The following is a 20,648-nucleotide window of genomic DNA, read 5'->3' on the forward strand; positions in this document are numbered from 1 at the left end:
TCGAATACATTCCATTATCCTCGTTTTGCTTTTGTTGATGTTCATCTTATATCCTCCTTTCAAGACAATATCCATTCCGTTCAACTGCTCTTCCAAATCCTTTGCTGTCTCTGACAGAATTACCATGTCATCGGCGAACCTCAAAGTTTTTATTTCTTCTCCATGAATTTTAATACCTACTCCGAATTTTTCTTTTGTTTCCTTTACTGCAGTTCAGCACACCAAGTGAAAATGTTGTCTAAGTCGTTCTCCTTTTCCTTATGCAGGTGGTGGACAAAAATATGGTAACACCAATCACACAACACAATATTATCTCTAACACACTGTAGGAAAACCGTTGGTATTTAAAACGGCTTCCAGTCCCATAAAGGTTCTGTATGGTTTTCAAGGGAATCTTATACCAATCTTCCCGCAAATAGTGGCACATTCATGTAACAATGACGGAGATCGCATCCTTCTCTCCAAAGTAGACACGAAGGCTGAGTAATACTGACATCTGATGACTGCGGAGGCCAGGGGAGATGCGACAATTGACCCTCGTGCTCACAACCCAAGTCCTGGACGATGCAAGCTGTGGGAACAAGGGCGATGTCGTCTTGGAACACAGCGTCACTACAAATATTGTTCTATGGGAGCGATCTGATCAGCCAAAATGGTCACATAACCCTTCGCGGTAACGCGATCTCGCAGAGAAACCGTGGGGCCCATGGTGTGCCACGGCATGGCTGCCAGAATCATCACCGAACCCCAGCCAAGTTTTACCCTTGGGACGTAAACGAGGCCAGAAGTTGGGAACAGTGTAAAATAAGATACATCCGGCCAAATTAAGTTTCTTCCTTTGCTCCTTAGTCCAGGTTTTGCGACTTCGGGCCGGACGTTGTGGCCGTGCGGTTCTAGGCGCTTAAGTCTGGAACCGCGCGACCGCCACGGTCCCAGGTTCGAATCCTCCCTCGGGCATGGATGTGTGTGATGTCCTTTGGTTAGTTAGGTTTACGTAGTTCTAAGTTCAAGGCGACTGATGACCTCAGAAGTTAAGTCCCATAGTGCTCAGAGCCATTTGAACCATTTTAACAATACCAAAACAAATTACTTTCCATGATATTCCAGTTGTGATTCTGGATACCACTTACCTTCAGCCGAACGCGCAGCGAAAATTATTCTACAAGCTGAATCGAGGTTCATCTGTCAAGAGCAAATTCCTTCCATTGATTTCTGCTCCGATCTGAATCTACCACAGGCAACACACATATTACCGCACACTACTGGCCATTGAAATTGCTACACCAAGAAGAAATGCAGATGACAAAAGGATAATCATTGGACAAATATATTATACTAGAACTGACATGTGATTACATTTTCACGCAATTTGGGTACATAGATCCTGAGAAATCAATAGCCAGAACAACCACCTCTGGCCGTAATAGCGTCCTTGATACGCCTGGGCATTGAATCAAGCAGAGCTTGGATGGCGTGTACAGGTACAGCTGCCCACGCAGCTTCAAAACGATACCACAGTTCATAATACGCCAGTATGGCAATGACGAACACACGCTTCCAATGTACATTCACCGCGATGTCGCCAAACACGGATGCGACCATCATGATGCTGTAAACACAACCTGGATTCATCCGAAAAATGACGTTTTGCCATTCGTGCACCCAGGTTCCTCGTTGAGTACACCATCGCAGGTGCTCCTGTCTGTGATGCAGCGTCAAGGGTAAACGCAGCCATGGTCTCAGAGCTGATAGTCCATGCTGCTGCAAACGTTGTCGATGGTTGTTTTGCAAACGTCCCCATCAATTGACTCAGGGATCGAGACGTGGCTGCACGATTTTTTACAGCCATGGGGATAAGATGCCTGTCATCTCGACTGCTAGTGATACGAGGCCGTTGGGATCCAGCACGGCGTTCCGTATTACCCTCCTGAACTCACCGATTCCATATTCTGCAAACAGTCATTGGATCTCGACCAACGCGAGAAGCAATGTCGCGATACGATAAACCGCAATCGCGATAGGCTACAATCCGACCTTTATCAAAGTCGGAAACGTGATGGTACGCATTTCTCCTCCTTACACGAGGCATCACAACAACGTTTCACCAAGCAACGCCGGTCAACTGCTGTTTGCGTATGAGAAATCGGTTGGAAACTTTCCTCATGTCAGCACGTTGTAGGTGTCGCCACCGGCTCCAACCTTGTGTGAATGCTCTGAAAAGCTAATCATTTGCATATAACAGCATCTTCTTCCTGTCGGTTAAATTTCGCGTCTGTAGCACGTCATCTTCGTGGTGTAGTAATTTTAATGGTCAGTAGTGTAGTATTACTTCGCAGTGCCTTGTTACGTAGCACTGCACCGTTTGCGTTTCTGCTTTTCATTGCTCTGAGGTTGTGTAGCAATGCTCGCATCATACCCTGATGCCTGTTATCTCGGCAGTACACCTTATTGACATTCTGATTAGCACACCAGACCAGAGCTTGACTTCTCTGCTCTCAGCACATCTGATGGAACTTTTTTTTTTTTTAAAAAAAATGAACGTGCACATTAAATTACTCTGCTGCACACTGCGAGCTCAATACAAGACATTCCTACAGATGAAGAATGGCGTAACTAAGTAGTTGATGGCTGTTGAGTGAAACACGGGTTACTGGAAGTCTGCAGGTGGCGACTGGAACACAGCGTAGCTCCATATTTAGCAGTTATATACAACCGCTCCTTCACAGAAAGTTCCGTACCTAAAGACTGCAAAGTTGCTCAAACCACACGAATACCCAAAAAAAGAAATAGGAGTAATCCGCTGACTTACAGGCCCATATCACTAACGTCGATTTGCAGTAGGGTTTTGGAACATATACTGTAGTCGAGCATTATGAAGTACCTCGAAGAAAACGATTTACTGACACGTAGTTAGACGGATTCAGAATATATCGTTCTTGCGGAACGTAACTAGCTCTTTATACTCATCAGGTGATGAGCGCTATCGACAGGGGATGTCAAATTGACTCCGTATTGTAAGATTTTCAGAAGGCTTTCGACACCGTTCCTCACAAGCCTCTTCTAACCAAACTGTGTGACTTTGGAGTATCGCCTCAGTTGTGCGACTGGAATCGTGATTTCCTGTCAGAAAGGTCACAGTTCGTAGTAATAGACGGAAAGTTATCGAGTGAAACAGAAGTAATATCCGGCGTTCCCCAAGGAAGTGTTATAGGAACTCTATTGCTCCCGATCTATATTAACGACATAGGAGACAATCTCAGTAGCCGTCTTAGATTGCTTGCAAATGATGCTGTCATTTACCGTCTTGTAAAGTCATCAGATGACCAAAATGAATTGCAAAATTATTTAGATAAGATATCTTTGTGGTGCAAAAAGTGGCAATTGATCCTGAATAAAAAAAGTGTGAAGTTATTCACACGAGTACTAAAAAAATCCGCTAAATTTCGATTACGCAATAAGTCATACAAATCTGAGGGCTGTAAATTCAACTAAATATTAGAGATTACAATTACAAATAACCTAAGTTGGAACAATCACATAGATAATGTTGTGGGTAGAGCAAACCAAAGACTGCGATTCATTGGCAGAACACTTAGAAGGTGCAACAGATATACTAAAGAGGCTGCTTACACTTGTCCGCCCTATTCTGGAGTATTGCTGTGCGGTGTGGGATCCGTATCAGGTGGGACTGACGGATGACATCGAAAAAGTTCAAAGCAGGGCGGCTCGTTTTGTACTATCGCGAAATAGGGGAGATAGTGTCACAGACATGATTCGTGAATTGGAGTGGCATTCATTAAAACAAAGGCGTTTTTCGTTGCGACGGGATCTTCTCATGAAATTTCAATCACCAGTTTTCTCCTCCGATTGCGAAAACATTTCATTGGCACCCACCTAGATAGAGTGAAATGATCATCGCGATAAAATAAGAGAACCTATATAGAGAGAAATGATCATCGCGATAAAATAAGAGAAATCAGGGCTCGCAGGAAAAAAATTTAAGTGCCCGTTTCCCGCGCGCCGTTTGAGAGTGGAACGGTAGAGAGACAGCTTGAAAGTGGTTCATTGAACCATCTGCCAGGCACTTAATTGTAAATAGCAGAGTAATCACGTAGATGTAGATGTAGATGCCCAGAGGATGTGCATATCCAGGTTATCGCCATAGTTCTGAACATGAGATGGGTCGAATCATTGGAAACATCATATCGACAGATCGCACAAGTAGTTGTCTCTAGTTAAATGATTACAGAACCTAGTGGTGATGACATGAACGCTGTACAACACTGTGGCAAGAAGAATAGGCACGAGTCTTTCCAGAAGGACTGTACCACGAGAGGATCGTAGGATCATTCGAGTGTCTCTGACAAACACACGGATGAAAACAACTAGAATATGGGCAGAAGGTATGGCTAAGTATCACCACGAACCTTCGGGAATAGATTGTTGTAAGCTGGGATGCGTTCTCGAGTTGCCGTGCGACGCTTAATTCTGACAACGTACCACAAGAAACTGAGACTTGCTTGGCATAGAGCCAGAGTCAACTGGAGCATCGACTGGCAGTCTGTGGTGTTCAGCCCTGAGTCTCGCTTCAGTTTGTGGCGGTGGGATCGACACCAACTTGTCCATTGATGACCTGGTGAAAGGTTGCAGGAAGCACCAAGTCCCGAGACTCATACCTCTCCAGTTTCTGGAATCGTGGCGTGGGGAACTATTGGGCATGACAACAAGACTGGTTTGGTAGTTTTTGAAGGGAGCCTGACCATTATGAGGCAAGAATGGTCGTCGCTGTAGTCACACACGTCATGACCAGACTACAAAATGGCATATTACAGCAGGATAATACAGGAGTCTATACTCAAATGCCTTGAGTAATGTATGGATCCTTGACGGAGCTGTCCAGTGCCCTCATACTTCCCGAGTGGGGGAGGGAGTCACACGTCATACTGATATTAATAATGGATATCAGTATCGAATGGAATAAAAGTTTAATCATTTCAGATCCATTATAGAGGGTGATACCGTGATGATAATACAAACTTTCAAGAATGATGAAGACGAGTATATGTTTCAACTTGAGGTGAGGGAACCTGGTCCAGAAATGACAGAGTCGAAATTTATAAGCGAAAACCGTTCTGATACCTCCTACAGTGGATCTCTTCTGGTACAAGTTCTTTGCTTTCAGTATGGTGGGAGGAGGCAGTATGAACTAAAGCAAGAAAAAATTGCGTAGTAAACATGGGCTCTAGAAGGCATACCTATGAGCACACACTTCTTCTACCGAACAAGTGCGCATAGCTCCTAAGGTATGCATTTGAGACCATGTATTTACTGGTCATTTTGATCTTGTTTACATCGGCAGTACCTCCTCCAAAAATATGGAAACCAAAGAGCTTGCAGCAGAAGAAATTAGTTTCACAGTATCGAAGATGAACCAGTACTCATAGCCGGCCGTTGTGGCCGAGCGGTTCTAGGCGCTTCAGTCCTGAACCGCGCGACTGCTACGGTCGCAGGTTCGAACCCTACCTCGAGCATGGATGTATGTGATGTCCTTAGGTTAGTTAGGTTTAAGTAGTTCTAAGTCTAGAGGACTGATGACCTCGGATGTTAAGTCCCATAGAGCTTGGAGCCATTTGAACCAGTGCTCATAGTTCTTTAGTCCCCACGTTTACTGGACATTTTTTTTCTTGTTTTGCTCCATACTATCTCCTCCCAAAATATGGAAAGCAAAGAGCTTGCAGTAGAAGGGGTCCACTATCAGAATGATACTCGCTTGTAAGTTTCGACTCGGTCGTTTCCGCAACAAGGCACCTTACCTACAATTGGGACGTCTACCATTCTTCAACATCCGTGGAAATTTGTAACATTATCACGAAATCACACTGTATGATGAACATTTCCACAAAGTTTGATAAATATTGGACAGGCACCTCATGCTGTAACACTTTCCATACCGTCAGTGTATTCACATCCATGAGCGGTTACTCTCGTCCGAATTCATAGTGGTCTCCGTAGAATATTTCCTTGCTCGGAACCGCCGCTAAAACAACATTTTGTGGTCCATTCGATGTAAACGAAATCGATCTGCGTCGGAATTACTTCAAGGAGTCGGAAAATTCTACACTACAAAAGCGGCTTCGAATGGTGTCTTTGTGGAATTATACAATTCGCAACAAAACTGTTAACACGACTAGACATTATGGTTCTTATACAGTGCTTTTCGTTATCTTCCAGTCACATCCACTTTTAACTCAGACTATTTCTCTGCGCTAATGTGATGTTATTCAGAGTCATACAGACGTATTTCGCTGTGATCTCCTCGTTCTCGTTACCGCTGCCTGTTGTTACGATTTAGGAGCCCGATTTTCTCGCGCACTTCACTGCACTTCGCATTAGTACCGCTTGGTTGGCTGTAATTTGTTCCGCAATCTGGTCTGCCGAGAAATTCGATGCCGCAACACTGGTGAAACATGTTTGGGCCGGAACAAATAAACAGTATGCTCTTGTATGAAGACAGAGAGCACTACCCAAGGAGTAAATCAACGTATTAAATATGAATAATAATGAAAACAAGCGGAAAGCATAAGCAAGGGCACTGGTATTGTTCCTGCAGCGTAATACCCCTCTATAGTTTATGGAACGGATGAAGTAAACTTGCATCATAGATTTCGGTGTCATTTGCGTAGCACATACGTCAACACAGCCATAAACTGACTACAAGAGATATTAACTTGTAAATCCTAAGAATGAACCAAAGGAACACTTCAACGTATATCATAACACAATAACAGAAAACTCGAGCACCCAAATTCTCGGGCGGAGGTGGCAAACAACACGCTTTTAAATTATTTGAGTATAAGACATACAGTTAAATATAGCCATAGATCCCAATCTTCTTTTTCTGATACAGCTTACGTTCTGTCCAATTTCTTCATCCTTACCTCTACCTCGTATCCTTAGATATATCTACCATCAGTGGTTGCCAACCTGGCGTATTTACCTCCCGAGAGGTAAAACGTAATTTTCTGAGGGGTAAAAACAAAAGAGTTCAATTTTGTTTGCGCGCGGAATTAAATTATTTTTTAAAGATCTTCATTATTATCACCATTTCGTGAGACTGTAATACTGATTATTTAAGTTACCAATATTTAATTCTTTTTCAAACTCCCTAGACTCCCATTTAAAAATCATCTGTATTAAAATGTGTGCTGTGCCTTGATTACTGGACTCCTTACTTCTGAACTGGCAGAAATTGGAAAACTACAGGCTGCCAATGCTTTATGTCTCATCACTGTCACCAATAATAATAATAATAATACAGCGTAGGCTCTACAACAGTGTAATAGCCATTACATAGTTACTGTTGTGTTGTACTGTCAGTTAGTGCCTTCATTGTTGCGAAGTGGATAATGAAGCAATTTCAGGTCTTCTGTGGGAACTACCTACAACCCGAAGAAGGCACTTTCACCATATTTGATGTATATGCTTTAATTTTAGTCTCATACATGCATGATTCAATGTGCAAAGTATGTGTTTAGTGGGTGACCTCTGTGAGAAACATGTTGTTCACACATTTGTTTCACAAGCTGTAACCTCCACCACAATAATCGTCATTTGAAAATAAAAGTGTTAAAACAAAATTCTTTTCCATTGTCAAATTTAGTTAGGTGCTAATGTTGACGATGTTTGGGAAAGGAGGGGGTGCTAGGTAATCTCTGACTGTGCTCAGGAAACCGTCTCAGAAAAATTTGGGAAATCACAGATTTACATCTGTACACCGCAAGCCTCGTTTCGGCGTGCGGCGGAGGGTACTAACGGCTCAACTGTTATTTCCCCTCTTTCCTGCTCCTTTACAACTGCGTACACACACACACACACACACACACACACACACACACTAAAAGGTAAATGCAGAAATAATACAAAATCTGCAGGGGCACTTCCACGAAAACATAGATAAAGTAAACGGAGGCCCAGTAATGTTGCACTGTTTGAAACACGGACAGGCGGGGAGAAATTTTGGAAATTTCGGCTAATATGAAGTTTTAAATCAAGAAATTGAAGTATACAAGTAAACCAGGTGTCACTTGCCAAAATAGTAGTCTTCAAAAGGACTAGGCAAGATGAAACTAGAGAACGTGTTCATTACATCGATTCCAGCCACTTGACGTTATAGGCAGTTGCCAACAAAACACACAAAACCGGAGAAAATGCTGAAATTAAAGGTAAAAAAATTGGAAATTTGAGGTAAGATCCTATGGGACCAACTTCTTGAGGTTATCGGTCCCTAAGCTTACACACTACTTAATCTAACTCAAACTTACCCCAAGGACACCACACACACCCATGCCCGAGGGGGGGCTCAAATCTCCGACGGGGGGGAGCCGCGCGAACCATGACAAGGCGCCCTTGACCACGCGGCTACCCCGTGCGGCTAAAGGTAAAATACCACGTTCTGAAGCACAGCTGTTTTTAAGTTGTAATGATCAAAAGAAACAGAGAAATTGTGTTGTAATGTTTAAAACCTAACCCCTGGGAGTTCTTTGCCTGTAAGAGCGAAAAAGGACTGCAGAAGTCGCATAGAATTATGTTATTCGGTAACGATGCGACGTCAAACCAACAGGTACTTTTTTCAGAAATGCAACTTTTATGAATCATGGAAAGATGAATTTAAGAATTATGCGTTGTTGGATCTTTGAGAATCTGCACTGGCTAAGAAAAATTTGAACATCATGGGCAGAGGAATGTATCTGCTCGGTCATTACAAGCACTTAATGACATAAATGGAATTTTATGAAAATATCTAAGATCACATTTTTTTAATTTCCTATTCTTTCTTTTTTTTGTAATGAAAATTTTACAGTGAAAGTGTGTATCTCTAAATTAAACTCAATTTATTTTTTATGCCACAGCTGTATAACTAATACGAGAGCTGAGTGAAAAGTATTGCGTCCGAATTTTTTATCTGGAAACTCTCAATACTTCTTAAATAAAACAAATGTTATTGACATTTTACATCTCTTTACTCTTCATCTCTACATATTTGCGGCTCTCTGCCGCTAGAGGGCTCCGAAATGCACGGTGTAACAAGGAGGTTTTTCTGTGTGTGAGTAACGGTGTACTGTAATCGAGTTTCGAATTCGAAGAGTTCGTCCACACGGTGAACACCCCTCACTTCAGCATTACAATGCCAGCGCACACACGAGTGCTGCGACATCTCAGCAGTCCGACGCCTTTGGTTTACTGTCATTCCCAAAGACATTATACAAATAACTAGATTCTCTGAGGGCACTGTAGTTGCGGGATATTTTGAATCCTCGGCTGGACGCCTTTGTGATGGCCGGAGTCCGTTAAGTAGAAGTGCGATGTGGCGAAAGGACACAGAGCGAACATTACGCATTTATCGGGGAATATACAGTATATACTGCAACTGCTGGTCGTAATTGTACTGTCTACACAATACTCTGGTGAAGATTGGCGCAGCATTTAATGTGGCAAATAAATTCGAAAAATTAACTAATATTACCTTTCATAGGTACGCGGATGTTTTTAGATACTTTGTATGTTAGTGCACCTGGCCGAGAAAAATGTCTACAACATGATAGTATAATGAGCGTGCTTTTAGTCGCAGGTTTGCCGTTCAAAGCCACATTTTTTAGAAAAGTGGTTAAATATTCTCAGGAGGCAATATTTCCATCTACAGATAGTCAATTTCTTTGTTCGGAACATTTCGGGGGAAGTAGTTTCCTTGTGACTATGTAAATTTCAGAAAGACGAAAGATGTTGCTGTTCCATCTGTTTTTCGTCTTCCGAACCGCATGTAGCAGAATGTAAATTATTTTTGTAAACAATAGGGTCTATTGTGTTTTATTTTAACCGCAGAATTTCAAACACACTGGAGCGCAAGCAAGAGGTGACTTCGCGTTTATCTCCACAATGGCCGCTATTCAATTTGTCTGGTATACACCTCAGACCACTTACGAGATTGCGGGGCCTTGCCCATCCATCAAACTTCATGCAGTCCTGACTTGGACCCATCCGATTTTCATCTGTTTCTAGCACTCGATGAACACCTTCGAGGACTTCAATTTGATATCAATGACTTAGTGCAATGCTCAGACTCTCTCAGCTACGTCAACATGGAGCACTTGAAACTTCTTTATTTAAATGTGTGTGTCTGTACTTAAATTACTGAATGACTGAGAAGATAAAACTTCTACGTTCTTTGATTCTGAAACAGCTGAGTAAAACTGAACGCACTGAATAAAACTTCTACGTTCTTTGATTCTGAAACAGCTGAGTAAAACTGAACGCACTGAGCCTAATTTCTCTTTACTTTTACTTATCATGTCAACACTGACTCACAATATTATAGATCAACGCAATCTGACTGCTCTAAAAAATTACAACCTGACTTCAAATAATTAATTCAAAAGAATGGCCCTGACTAAAAAGAAATGTTAACAATAATATATACATTTCATTAAGCACTTACCTCACAAAAATCTTCATTACGCGAACTACTGCAATACAGCGACCGTCAATACTGCCAGCCAAATAAAAGATTCTAACTACTAAAGCCACTAAGTACTAATAGGCAAGTGCTTAGCAAAGGAAAGATTCTGGCGCCAACCAAATGACGTATTTTCTACCTTAATAATGTGACATCCAGTTCATACACGAATATAAATCGTCATTGATATCTACACTCCTGGAAATGGAAAAAAGAACACATTGACACCGGTGTGTCAGACCCACCACACTTGCTCCGGACACTGCGAGAGGGCTGTACAAGCAATGATCACACGCACGGCACAGCGGACACACCAGGAACCGCGGTGTTGGCCGTCGAATGGCGCTAGCTGCGCAGCATTTGTGCACCGCCGCCGTCAGTGTCAGCCAGTTTGCCGTGGCATACGGAGCTCCATCGCAGTCTTTAACACTGGTAGCATGCCGCGACAGCGTGGACGTGAACCGTATGTGCAGTTGACGGACTTTGAGCGAGGGCGTATAGTGGGCATGCGGGAGGCCGGGTGAACGTACCGCCGAATTGCTCAACACGTGGGGCGTGAGGTCTCCACAGTACATCGATGTTGTCGCCAGTGGTCGGCGGAAGGTGCACGTGCCCGTCGACCTGGGACCGGACCGCAGCGACGCACGGATGCACGCCAAGACCGTAGGAACCTACGCAGTGCCGTAGGGGACCGCACCGCCACTTCCCAGCAAATTAGGGACACTGTTGCTCCTGGGGTATCGGCGAGGACCATTCGCAACCGTCTCCATGAAGCTGGGCTACGGTCCCGCACACCGTTAGGCCGTCTTCCGCTCACGCCCCAACATCGTGCAGCCCGCCTCCAGTGGTGTCGCGACAGGCGTGAATGGAGGGACGAATGGAGACGTGTCGTCTTCAGCGATGAGAGTCGCTTCTGTCTTGGTGCCAATGATGGTCGTATGCGTATTTGGCGCCGTGCAGGTGAGAGCCACAATCAGGACTGTATACGACCGAGGCACACAGGGCCAACACCCGGCATCATGGTGTGGGGAGCGATCTCCTACACTGGCCGTACACCACTGGTGATCGTCGAGGGGACACTGAATAGTGCACGGTACATCCAAACCGTCATCGAACCCATCGTTCTACCATTCCTAGACCGGCAAGGGAACTTGCTGTTCCAACAGGACAATGCACGTCAGCATGTATCCCATGCCACCCAACGTGCTCTAGAAGGTGTAAGTCAACTACCCTGGCCAGAAAGATCTCCGAATCTGTCCCCCATTGAGCATGTTTGGGACTGGATGAAGCGTCGTCTCACGCGGTCTGCACGTCCAGCACGAACCCTGGTCCAACTGAGGCGCCAGGTGGAAATGGCATGGCAAGCCGTTCCACAGGACTACATCCAGCATCTCTACGATCGTCTCCATGGGAGAATAGCAGCCTGCATTGCTGCGAAAGGTGGATATACACTGTACTAGTGCCGACATTGTGCATGCTCTGTTGCCTGTGTCTATGTGCCTGTGGTTCTGTCAGTGTGATCATGTGATGTATCTGACCCCAGGAATGTGTCAATAAAGTTTCCCCTTCCTGGGACAATGAATTCACGGTGTTCTTATTTCAATTTCCAGGAGTGTAGTACAAAGGTACATAATCATGAATAATATTCAATCTCCAAGTCGAACATGTACCGATCGTTAGCCTACGCTAACACTTCAGACCTCTACGCTCCATCAATGCTAACTTCTCACATGTAACATCCCCACTGCTGGCAGTTCACCTCCAACTGCGCAACAGTACTTCCATCACTGCTGGCGACTAACTTCCAACTGCCCAACACTACTGGCGATTAACTTCCAACGAGTCCAACCAGCCACAGAGTCTCCTACAAAGAAAGCCCAGTCAGAGATCCAATGGAAAGCGCTACACGGCGCTGCCAACACAGAAGGAACCCCCTCACACACTCCTTTAGGAGGAAGCGACAGTTCCGTGTAATACAGCACTCGATCTGATGTTCGAAGCAGATACACGAATCAGCCAGAATAATTATGACCACCGAGCTACTATCGATATAAACTCGTCCAGCGTCATCAGGCGAGGAATGACTGCTAGTTAGAGATACCCTAAGTGCATGTAGTATCAGTGAGCGTTCTGTCCGTGTGTAGAATGGGGAAGGCGAGCGATCTATATGTGTATGACCGTGGGTAGATTGAGATGAGGATCGGCACGAGAATTCACGAAACTGCACGACTTGTCGAGTGTCTGATGAATGCTGTGGTGAGCGTCTTCAACACGTGGCGAAACCAAGGTGAAGCCCCGTTCAGATGTCGTGGGGTCGGGAGGCCACCCCTCACTACAGACGTCAGACGTCGTAGGCTGGGCAGACTGGTAAAACAGGACAGGCGGCGAACTGTGCCGGAACTGACATCAGAGTTTAATGGTTGAAATGGCTCTAAGCACTATTGGACTTAACATCTGAGGTCATCAGTCCCCTAGAACTTAGAACTACTTAAACCTAACTAACCTAAGGACATCACACACATCCATCCCCGAGGCAGGAATCTAACCTGCGACCAGAGCAGCAACGCGGTTCCCGACTGAACCGCCTAGAACCGCTCGGCAACAGAGGCCGGCTCACACTTTAATGCTGGGCAGAGTACATGTGTGTCTGAACACACAGTGCACCGAACGCTCACAACGATGGGCCTCCATGTACGTGCCAATGTTAATGTGGTGTCACCGCCAGACACCACACTTGCTAGGTGGTAGCTTTTAAATCGGCCGCGGTCCGCTAGTATACGACGGACCCGCGTGTCGCCACTGTCAGTAATTGCAGACCGAGCGCCGCCACACGGCAGGTCTAGAGAGACACTGACTAGCACTCGCCCCAGTTGTACAGCCAAAGTTGCTAGCCATGGTTCACTGAGAATTACGCTCTCATTTGCCGAGACGATAGTTAGCATAGCCTTCAGCTACATTTGCTACGACCTAGCAAGGCGCCATTACCAGTATAGATATTGAGATTCTATTAATGTATCATCAAGAGCGATGTTCTACAAATGTGGATTAAAGTTAAGTATTCCAGAAGCTACGTACTTTTCTTTACAGCATTCATTACGTATCCTGTTTCAGACCTCACGCCAGCCTGCGTGAGTTTAAGCGCGTGCCTTTCGGCTTCCTCTCATTGTGTCTAGGCTGTCTTTTCTAGACACAACAGTTAACACCAGGACATCGGCAACTATAAATGAAATGGACACGTGACTATTGGTGCTGGACGTCGGCGCAGTGGCAGAGCGTTGCGTTGTCTGATGTATCCCGATACCTTAATCATTCTGATGGGAGGGCGCGATGCGTCGTCTTCGAGGGGAAAAGCTCCTTGACACCTGTGCTGCGGAACGGAGACAAGCTGGCTCCGTTGTGCTCTAGGGAACGTTCACGTGGGCCTCCGCGTGTCCAGTGGAGCTCGTGCAAGGCACCATGACGGCCAACGAGCATCGTACACTGGTTGCACACCACGTACACCTCTTCATGACGATCATGTTTCCCGATGGCAGTGCGTTTTGCAACAAGATAATGTGCCACATCATAAAGCCAAGAGAGTGATGTGTTGACCCCCAGCTCGCCAGATCTAAACCCGATCGAAGAAATCTGGGATGTGGTTGAACTCGATATCAGGGCTCATCGCCCCCCTCCACGGAATTTACGAGAATTAGGTGACTTGTGTGTGCACATGTGTGCCAGCTCCGTCCAGCGGCAACCAAGATATCGTAGCTTCCACGCCACGACGCGTCGTCGCTGTTATCCGCGCCAAAGGTGGACATACCGGCTATCATATAGGTGGTCATAATGTTCTGGCTGGTCAGTGTACATCCGAAGTACTAAATATTGCGAATTTTTTTCTAATACTACTTATCGGATTAAGGAGATTTAAACTCATTTGAATTCGTCTCTTTGAGAAAAAGCCAAGTTGACAGCGATATCTCTGTAATTAATGCACTTATGACTAGAAACTATAAAACGTAAATTAGTAATTTCGATTTCTTAACCGGTTCCATAGACATTTGAGGTGAATTACTTAGCTGAATCACACTATATTGACGGGCACACTGTTCTCTAAGTCAGTGAAAAACATTATCGCTTAGTACGGAAGTGGAAATGAGCGTTTGGCGTCATTGGCCGGGAGGCCCCTTGCGGGGCAGGTCCGGCCGCCTCGGTACACGCCTTATTACATTCGACGCCACATTGAGCGACATGCTTGCCGGATGGGGATGAAATGATGATGAAGACAACACAGCGTCCCTGAGCGGACAAAATCTCCGACCCACCGAGCGAGGTGGCGCAGTGGTTAGCACACTGGACTCGAATTCTGGAGGACGACGGTTCAATCCCGCGTCCGGCCATCCTGATTAAGGTTTTCCGTGATTTCCCTAGATCACTCCAGGCAAACGCCGGGATGGTTCCTTTGAAAGGGCACGGCCGACTTCCTTCCCCATCCTTTCCTAATCCGAGCTTGTGCTCCGTCTCTAATGACCTCGTTGTCGACAGGACGTTAAACACCAATATCCTCCTCCTCCTATCTCCGACCCAGCCGGGAATCGAACCCGGGCCCATAGGATGGCAAGCCGTCACGCTGACCACTCAGCTATCGGGGCGGACATCGCTTAGTATGAAGTGATAGGGAAAGAGTAACAGCTAAGGAGTATAAGTGGAAGACGAGTGTGTATTTTAAAAGTTGCTGCTTTGTTCCAAATATGTTTATAAAAAGTACTCTAGAAGTATTTATATGATGGTCAATGTGAGTAGATTCGCACTAGTCGCAATTTGTTCTGAGCATACTTCACAGGGACAGAATACAGTGGCTGCTTCTGCTTGTTAATATTAACTCTATTCTCCCACATCCCTGAAGTATCCCCTTCATGATGGGGTTTGTGAGACACATTGTGTGGATGGGCTATGACCCACCGTTCTGCAACGATTGAGTTACACGGCATTAATTATTCGACTAATTCACGTGGTATATTTCCGCTCGAATCTTCGAACTGTTCGTTTTGCATCCTTTCCGAGTAAAAGCATTAGATATTCTCCACGTCTTTTACAAAATTTGTTTATTTGGGATCAGTGGAATTTCTGTCCTACGCATCCTTCAAAGCTTGTTCAGACATAGAGACACTGTTCTGCAAACAACTGCACCTCTGTCAGATTATACAGGGTGAGTCACTAACTGTTGCCACCAAGAATAACTCCGAAAGTATGATAGCAGCTGAAACGTTTGTGGGACAAATGTTGCATAGGACAACGGGGGCCATAATATGACGTTGGTTTTGTTGCTAGGTGGGATCGCGTCAGAGACATGAAGGTCAGCTTTGTTTTTTTTTTATGGGATGCTATTATTTTCTGATAGCATCTATCGACACGAATCCAATAATGTGTAACAGTACGGTCTTTGAAGGTCAACGAAGGTCACAAAGGTGGCATGAACGTCCATTTACAGAATGTGTTCGAAGTGACGACCATTGGTATCAATGCAGTGCTGTAATCTTTTTACCATGGATTGAGTGGTATTCCTTACAACGTAGACACTTATCGAAGCACATGCTCTGACAGTTCTCTCTCGCATATCTTCAGGTATAGTTATAACGTCTTAATAAACAACGTCTTTTACAAATCCCCACAAGAAAAAAAATCCAGAGGCGTCAAGTCTGGCGAACGAGCCAGCCACGACACACCTTCTCCGCGTCGAATCCAATGATTTGGGAATTGTTTCTGCAACTCATTTCTAGCCATCAGCGAAAAATGTGCCGGACACCCATCCTGTTGATACCACATTATGTTCCTCGTTCCTGAAGGTATTTCTTCCAATAACAGAACTAATGTTTCCTGCAGGAATGTGGTGTACTTCCTACCATTAAGATTTCCTTCGATGAAATAGGGACCTATAATTCTGTCCTACAGAATCACACACCATACATTTACCGACCACGGTTTTTGGTATGCAAATTACCGCAGCCGACATGGATTTTCAATTGCCCAGTAATGCATGTTATGCAAATTAACATTTCCATGGTTCGTGAATGTGCCTCGTCAATAAATAAAATCAAATTAATAAATGTGTCATCTTTCTGAATCCGAAGTTGAGCCGATCGCCAGAATTCAATGCGACGCATACATTCTGTACCGGTTAATTCTTGGTGGAGACTGATATGGTAAGGATTATATTTATGGCAATACAGAACACGGACAACACTACTCTGGCTCATGCCAGATTCCCTTGCGACTTGACGCGAACTAACACAGGGATTTCGAACCACAGTGGCAAGAGTACCAATTTCCGTTTTCTCGTTAGTAACTTTCCTTTGCCTGATATGTTTCCGATGAGTTAAAGATCCAGCTGTTTTCAATTTATCATACATATCTTTAAATGTACGATGTGTAGGGTGGGTACGTTGAGGATATCTTTCAGCGTATAAGTTTCTAGCTCACACTGAATTTCGTTGGCATTCTCCTTAAATGAGAAGCATATCGACTTGTTCTTGGAAGGAATATATCATTCACATTCGCTTGATTCGACGTTCCTATTAGTGTTGTATTGCGAAACCGTCGAATGGTGTTCACATGTCAATGGCACGTTAGATGGATGTGCCGTATTCGGCGAATATTTACTATTTGCACGATATACGAGTGAGAATTGTCAGAGCACGTGCTTCGATAAGTGCCGAAGTGATAAGGAATACCACTCAATCCATGATAAGAAGATTGCAGCATTGCACTGATATCAATGGTCACATCTTCGAACACCTTCTGTAAATGGACGTCCATGCAACATTTTTGATCTTCGTTGACCTTCAAAGACCTTACTGTTACATAATTCGTCTCGATAGCCGCTGTCGGAAAATAAGTACTAAACCATGTAAAAATGGAAATGAAGTCCCATGCTTCTCTACAGAGCGTAGGGGAACGATGCGGGAGACCCTAGCATCCCATTAAAAAAAGAAAAACAAAGTTGACTTTCATATCTGTGACGCGACCCCACCTAGCAACAAAATACCAACGTCATATTATGGCCCCCGTTGTCCCATGCAACATTTGTCCCACAAACCTTTCAGCTCCTACCATACTTTCGGAGTTATTCTAGGTGGCAACAGTTAGTGGCTCACCCTGTATACACCAACAGGATCCTTGTCACTTCACTTCTTTAAAAATAAGAAAAAATTTCGTTGTCGGTTATTTTGTTTATAGAATTTTCGTTCCTATAGTAATTATAAGTACTGATAAAAATGGTGTTGCTGTCCAGGAAGAAACAAACAGGAGATAGGACTACTTGCTATACTTACTATGTAGTAATACGCAAACGGAAGCGAAACATTGCAATTGGAAAAAAGCGTTTGCTTTTATTCTGACTTTTTCGGCATCAAGAAACGTGATATTGCTGTGCTTTTCATTTCTGGTACAGAGGAGAACAGAACGCGTACATAATAATTAGCATAATACATTGTATTCCCTGCGCTGACCTATTCGAAGCAGTAATGCATCGCATATAATCCACCAGACTCGAAACATTTTCAGTTAGGATTTGTGTTCTTTTAATCGCTACTCAACGTGTATAGGACGGGTCCTTACGTAAAAGGCTTGTCCTCTGTTACGGGTCATCGTGCAGCCGTAATATAAACAAAAGGACTCATCTATCTAGTATCTTAGCTGTGCCGATTCATAAAACACAAATATTGGCAAACTCTTTCGCTGTCGCTGCTTTCCGCCTATGAAACACGTTGCCCTGCACTCTTCGCGCGATTAGATGTCTACTACTTTTAAAGAACAGTTGAAGAAATTCCTCATAGCGCTTGCACAAAGTTGACTGACAGGACCAACTTCCCCTCTGTCAAAAAGCAAAGCCAGTGCTATCTTCTCCCAGTTATACTTCTTTTTCTTTGCCTTTCTCTATGAACACACCACTTTATCTTGTCACACTCCTTTTCATAGTTGATAAAAACATAGTAAGTTGGTAGTCTAAATTCCCTTCTAATCGGTTACTCTTGCCAAAGTGAAAATACAATTAGAACAGGATCTACCTTCTATAGAACCATGTTATACCTCTGACATATGTGCTTCCTCAATTGGTACTAATCTCTTGTTTGTAATTTTAGCATACAGTTTGTAGCAGAAGTTTCGTGTGGACTTATTCCTCGCTAATCAGCGCATTGTGATTTATCGCCTTTCTTGTAAATAGGACATACCAAAGCTTCATTCCATTCGTCTGACACATACCCATTCAGCTAGAAAACATTCATAAAATTTAAGAGTCTATGCTGTAGTTCATCGGATGCGTATTTTATGCCATGGGACTAACTTAACGGAACTTAACAGTTCCAGCACGTCTGTTTCGGCAATATACGAGGTGCGACAATAAAGTAATGAGACTGGTGTGAAAAAAATGTTGCTTACCGTTTTAGTCGTTGTCTCCTTCAAAGCAGTTCCCTTCTCATTGCACACACTTTTTCCAGCGCTTCTGCCATTGATGGTAACATTTCTGGAACTCATCTTCTGTAATATCCTCCAAGACCCTCGTCACAGCTTATTGGGGACGGGCTAGGAGGCCGAGCGGTTCTAGGCGCTACAGTCTGGAACCGCGCGACCGCTACGGTTGCAGGTTCGAATCCTGCCTCGGGCATGGATGTGTGTGATGTCCTTAGGTTAGTTAGGTTTAAGTAGTTCTAAGTTCTAGGGGACTGACGCCTTTAGAAGTTAAGTCCCATAGTGCTCAGAGCCATTTGAACCACAGCTTTTTGGACAACTTGTGTTGTTTGAAAATGGTGTCTCTTGACCGCCGTTTCGACTCTTGGAAATAGAAAAAAGTCGCACGGAGCGATATCTGATGAATTAGGTGGCTGTTGTAGTACCGAAATTTGTTTTGGTTCAAATGGCTCTGAGCACTATGCGACTTAACTTCTAAGGTCATCAGTCGCCTAGAACTTAGAACTAATTAAACTTAATTGAGCTAAGGACATCATACACGTCCATGCCCGAGGCAGGATTCGAACCTGCGACCGTAGCGGTCTCGCGGTTCCAAACTGTAGCGCCGAGAACCGCGCGGCCACTCCGGCCGGCCGAAATTTGTTTTGATGTTAAAAATATCCGTACTGACAGAGCAGTATGGGATGGCGCATTATCGTGATGCAGAATCCAATTATAAGCAATGTTGGCACGGACACGAAGAATTCTTTTACGAAGTCTTTCTAAAATATCTTTGTAGTAATATTGGTTAACCGTTTGTCCAGGAGGCACCCACTCTTTATGAACAAATCCCTTTGAATCAAAGAAGCACACAAGCATGCTTTTCATTTTTGACTTCGACATGCGAGCTTTTTTTTGGTCTGGTCTTTGAGCACCATTACGAACTTTGGCGTTTTGTCTCTGGATCGAACTGAAAAAAACCAACTTTCATCACCAGTGATAACACAGCTCAACAATTCTGGATTGATTTCCGTCTGCTGTAACAGATCGGCTGCCACATTTTACTGTGTTTCTCGCTGTTGTGGTGTGTGATTTTTGGGGACTATTTTTGCACAAATCTTTCTCATACCGAGATCTTCAGTTATTATTACACGAACCGTTTCTCGACTGATGTTCAGTTCTTCTGCAATCATTTTCACGGATAATCTTCGATCAGATCGTACGAGTTCACGCACCCTGGACAAGTTGACATCCGTCCGTCAGGTTGATGGTCGTCCACTGCGGTCTTCACCTTCAACATTCGTTCTGCCTACACTAAACATTTTATGCCAACGAAAAACTTGAGCTCTTGACATAACCTCCTCTCCAAAAGCCTTCTGAAGCTTACTGTAAGTAGTCGTCGCGTTTTCCTCCAATTTAACGCAAAAGAAATGGCATACCATTGAGCAATATTATGCGGTTCCATTTCCATGACGAGAGACACAAACACTACGAGCTGCCGGGGCTAGCAGTGTGTTTAACACTAAATTCTTCTAGAATCTTCATATGGAAGTGATGCCCTAAGCCCCCCTTTTCTAACTCCGACTTTTGCTGTTGCAGATGGATTAAGAAGAAACGCGAACTGACTGCAAGTGGAGTAGAAAAGAGTTTGGCACCTGCAATAATTTAATTTGACAGAAATTAATTTGATAAAGGAAAGTTTCATTAACGT

At 44.2% G+C, this 20,648-nt stretch overlaps 1 protein-coding gene across 1 annotated transcript in view; it reads left to right on the forward strand.

Annotated features, from left to right (window-relative positions):
- LOC126161413 (protein quick-to-court) overlaps nucleotides 1-20,648 on the forward strand; it is a 765,830-nt gene that overhangs the window by 387,723 nt on the left and 357,459 nt on the right. The window lies entirely within an intron of this gene.

Source organism: Schistocerca cancellata, chromosome 2 (genome assembly GCF_023864275.1).
Source record: "Schistocerca cancellata isolate TAMUIC-IGC-003103 chromosome 2, iqSchCanc2.1, whole genome shotgun sequence".
Taxonomy (NCBI): domain Eukaryota; kingdom Metazoa; phylum Arthropoda; class Insecta; order Orthoptera; family Acrididae; genus Schistocerca; species Schistocerca cancellata.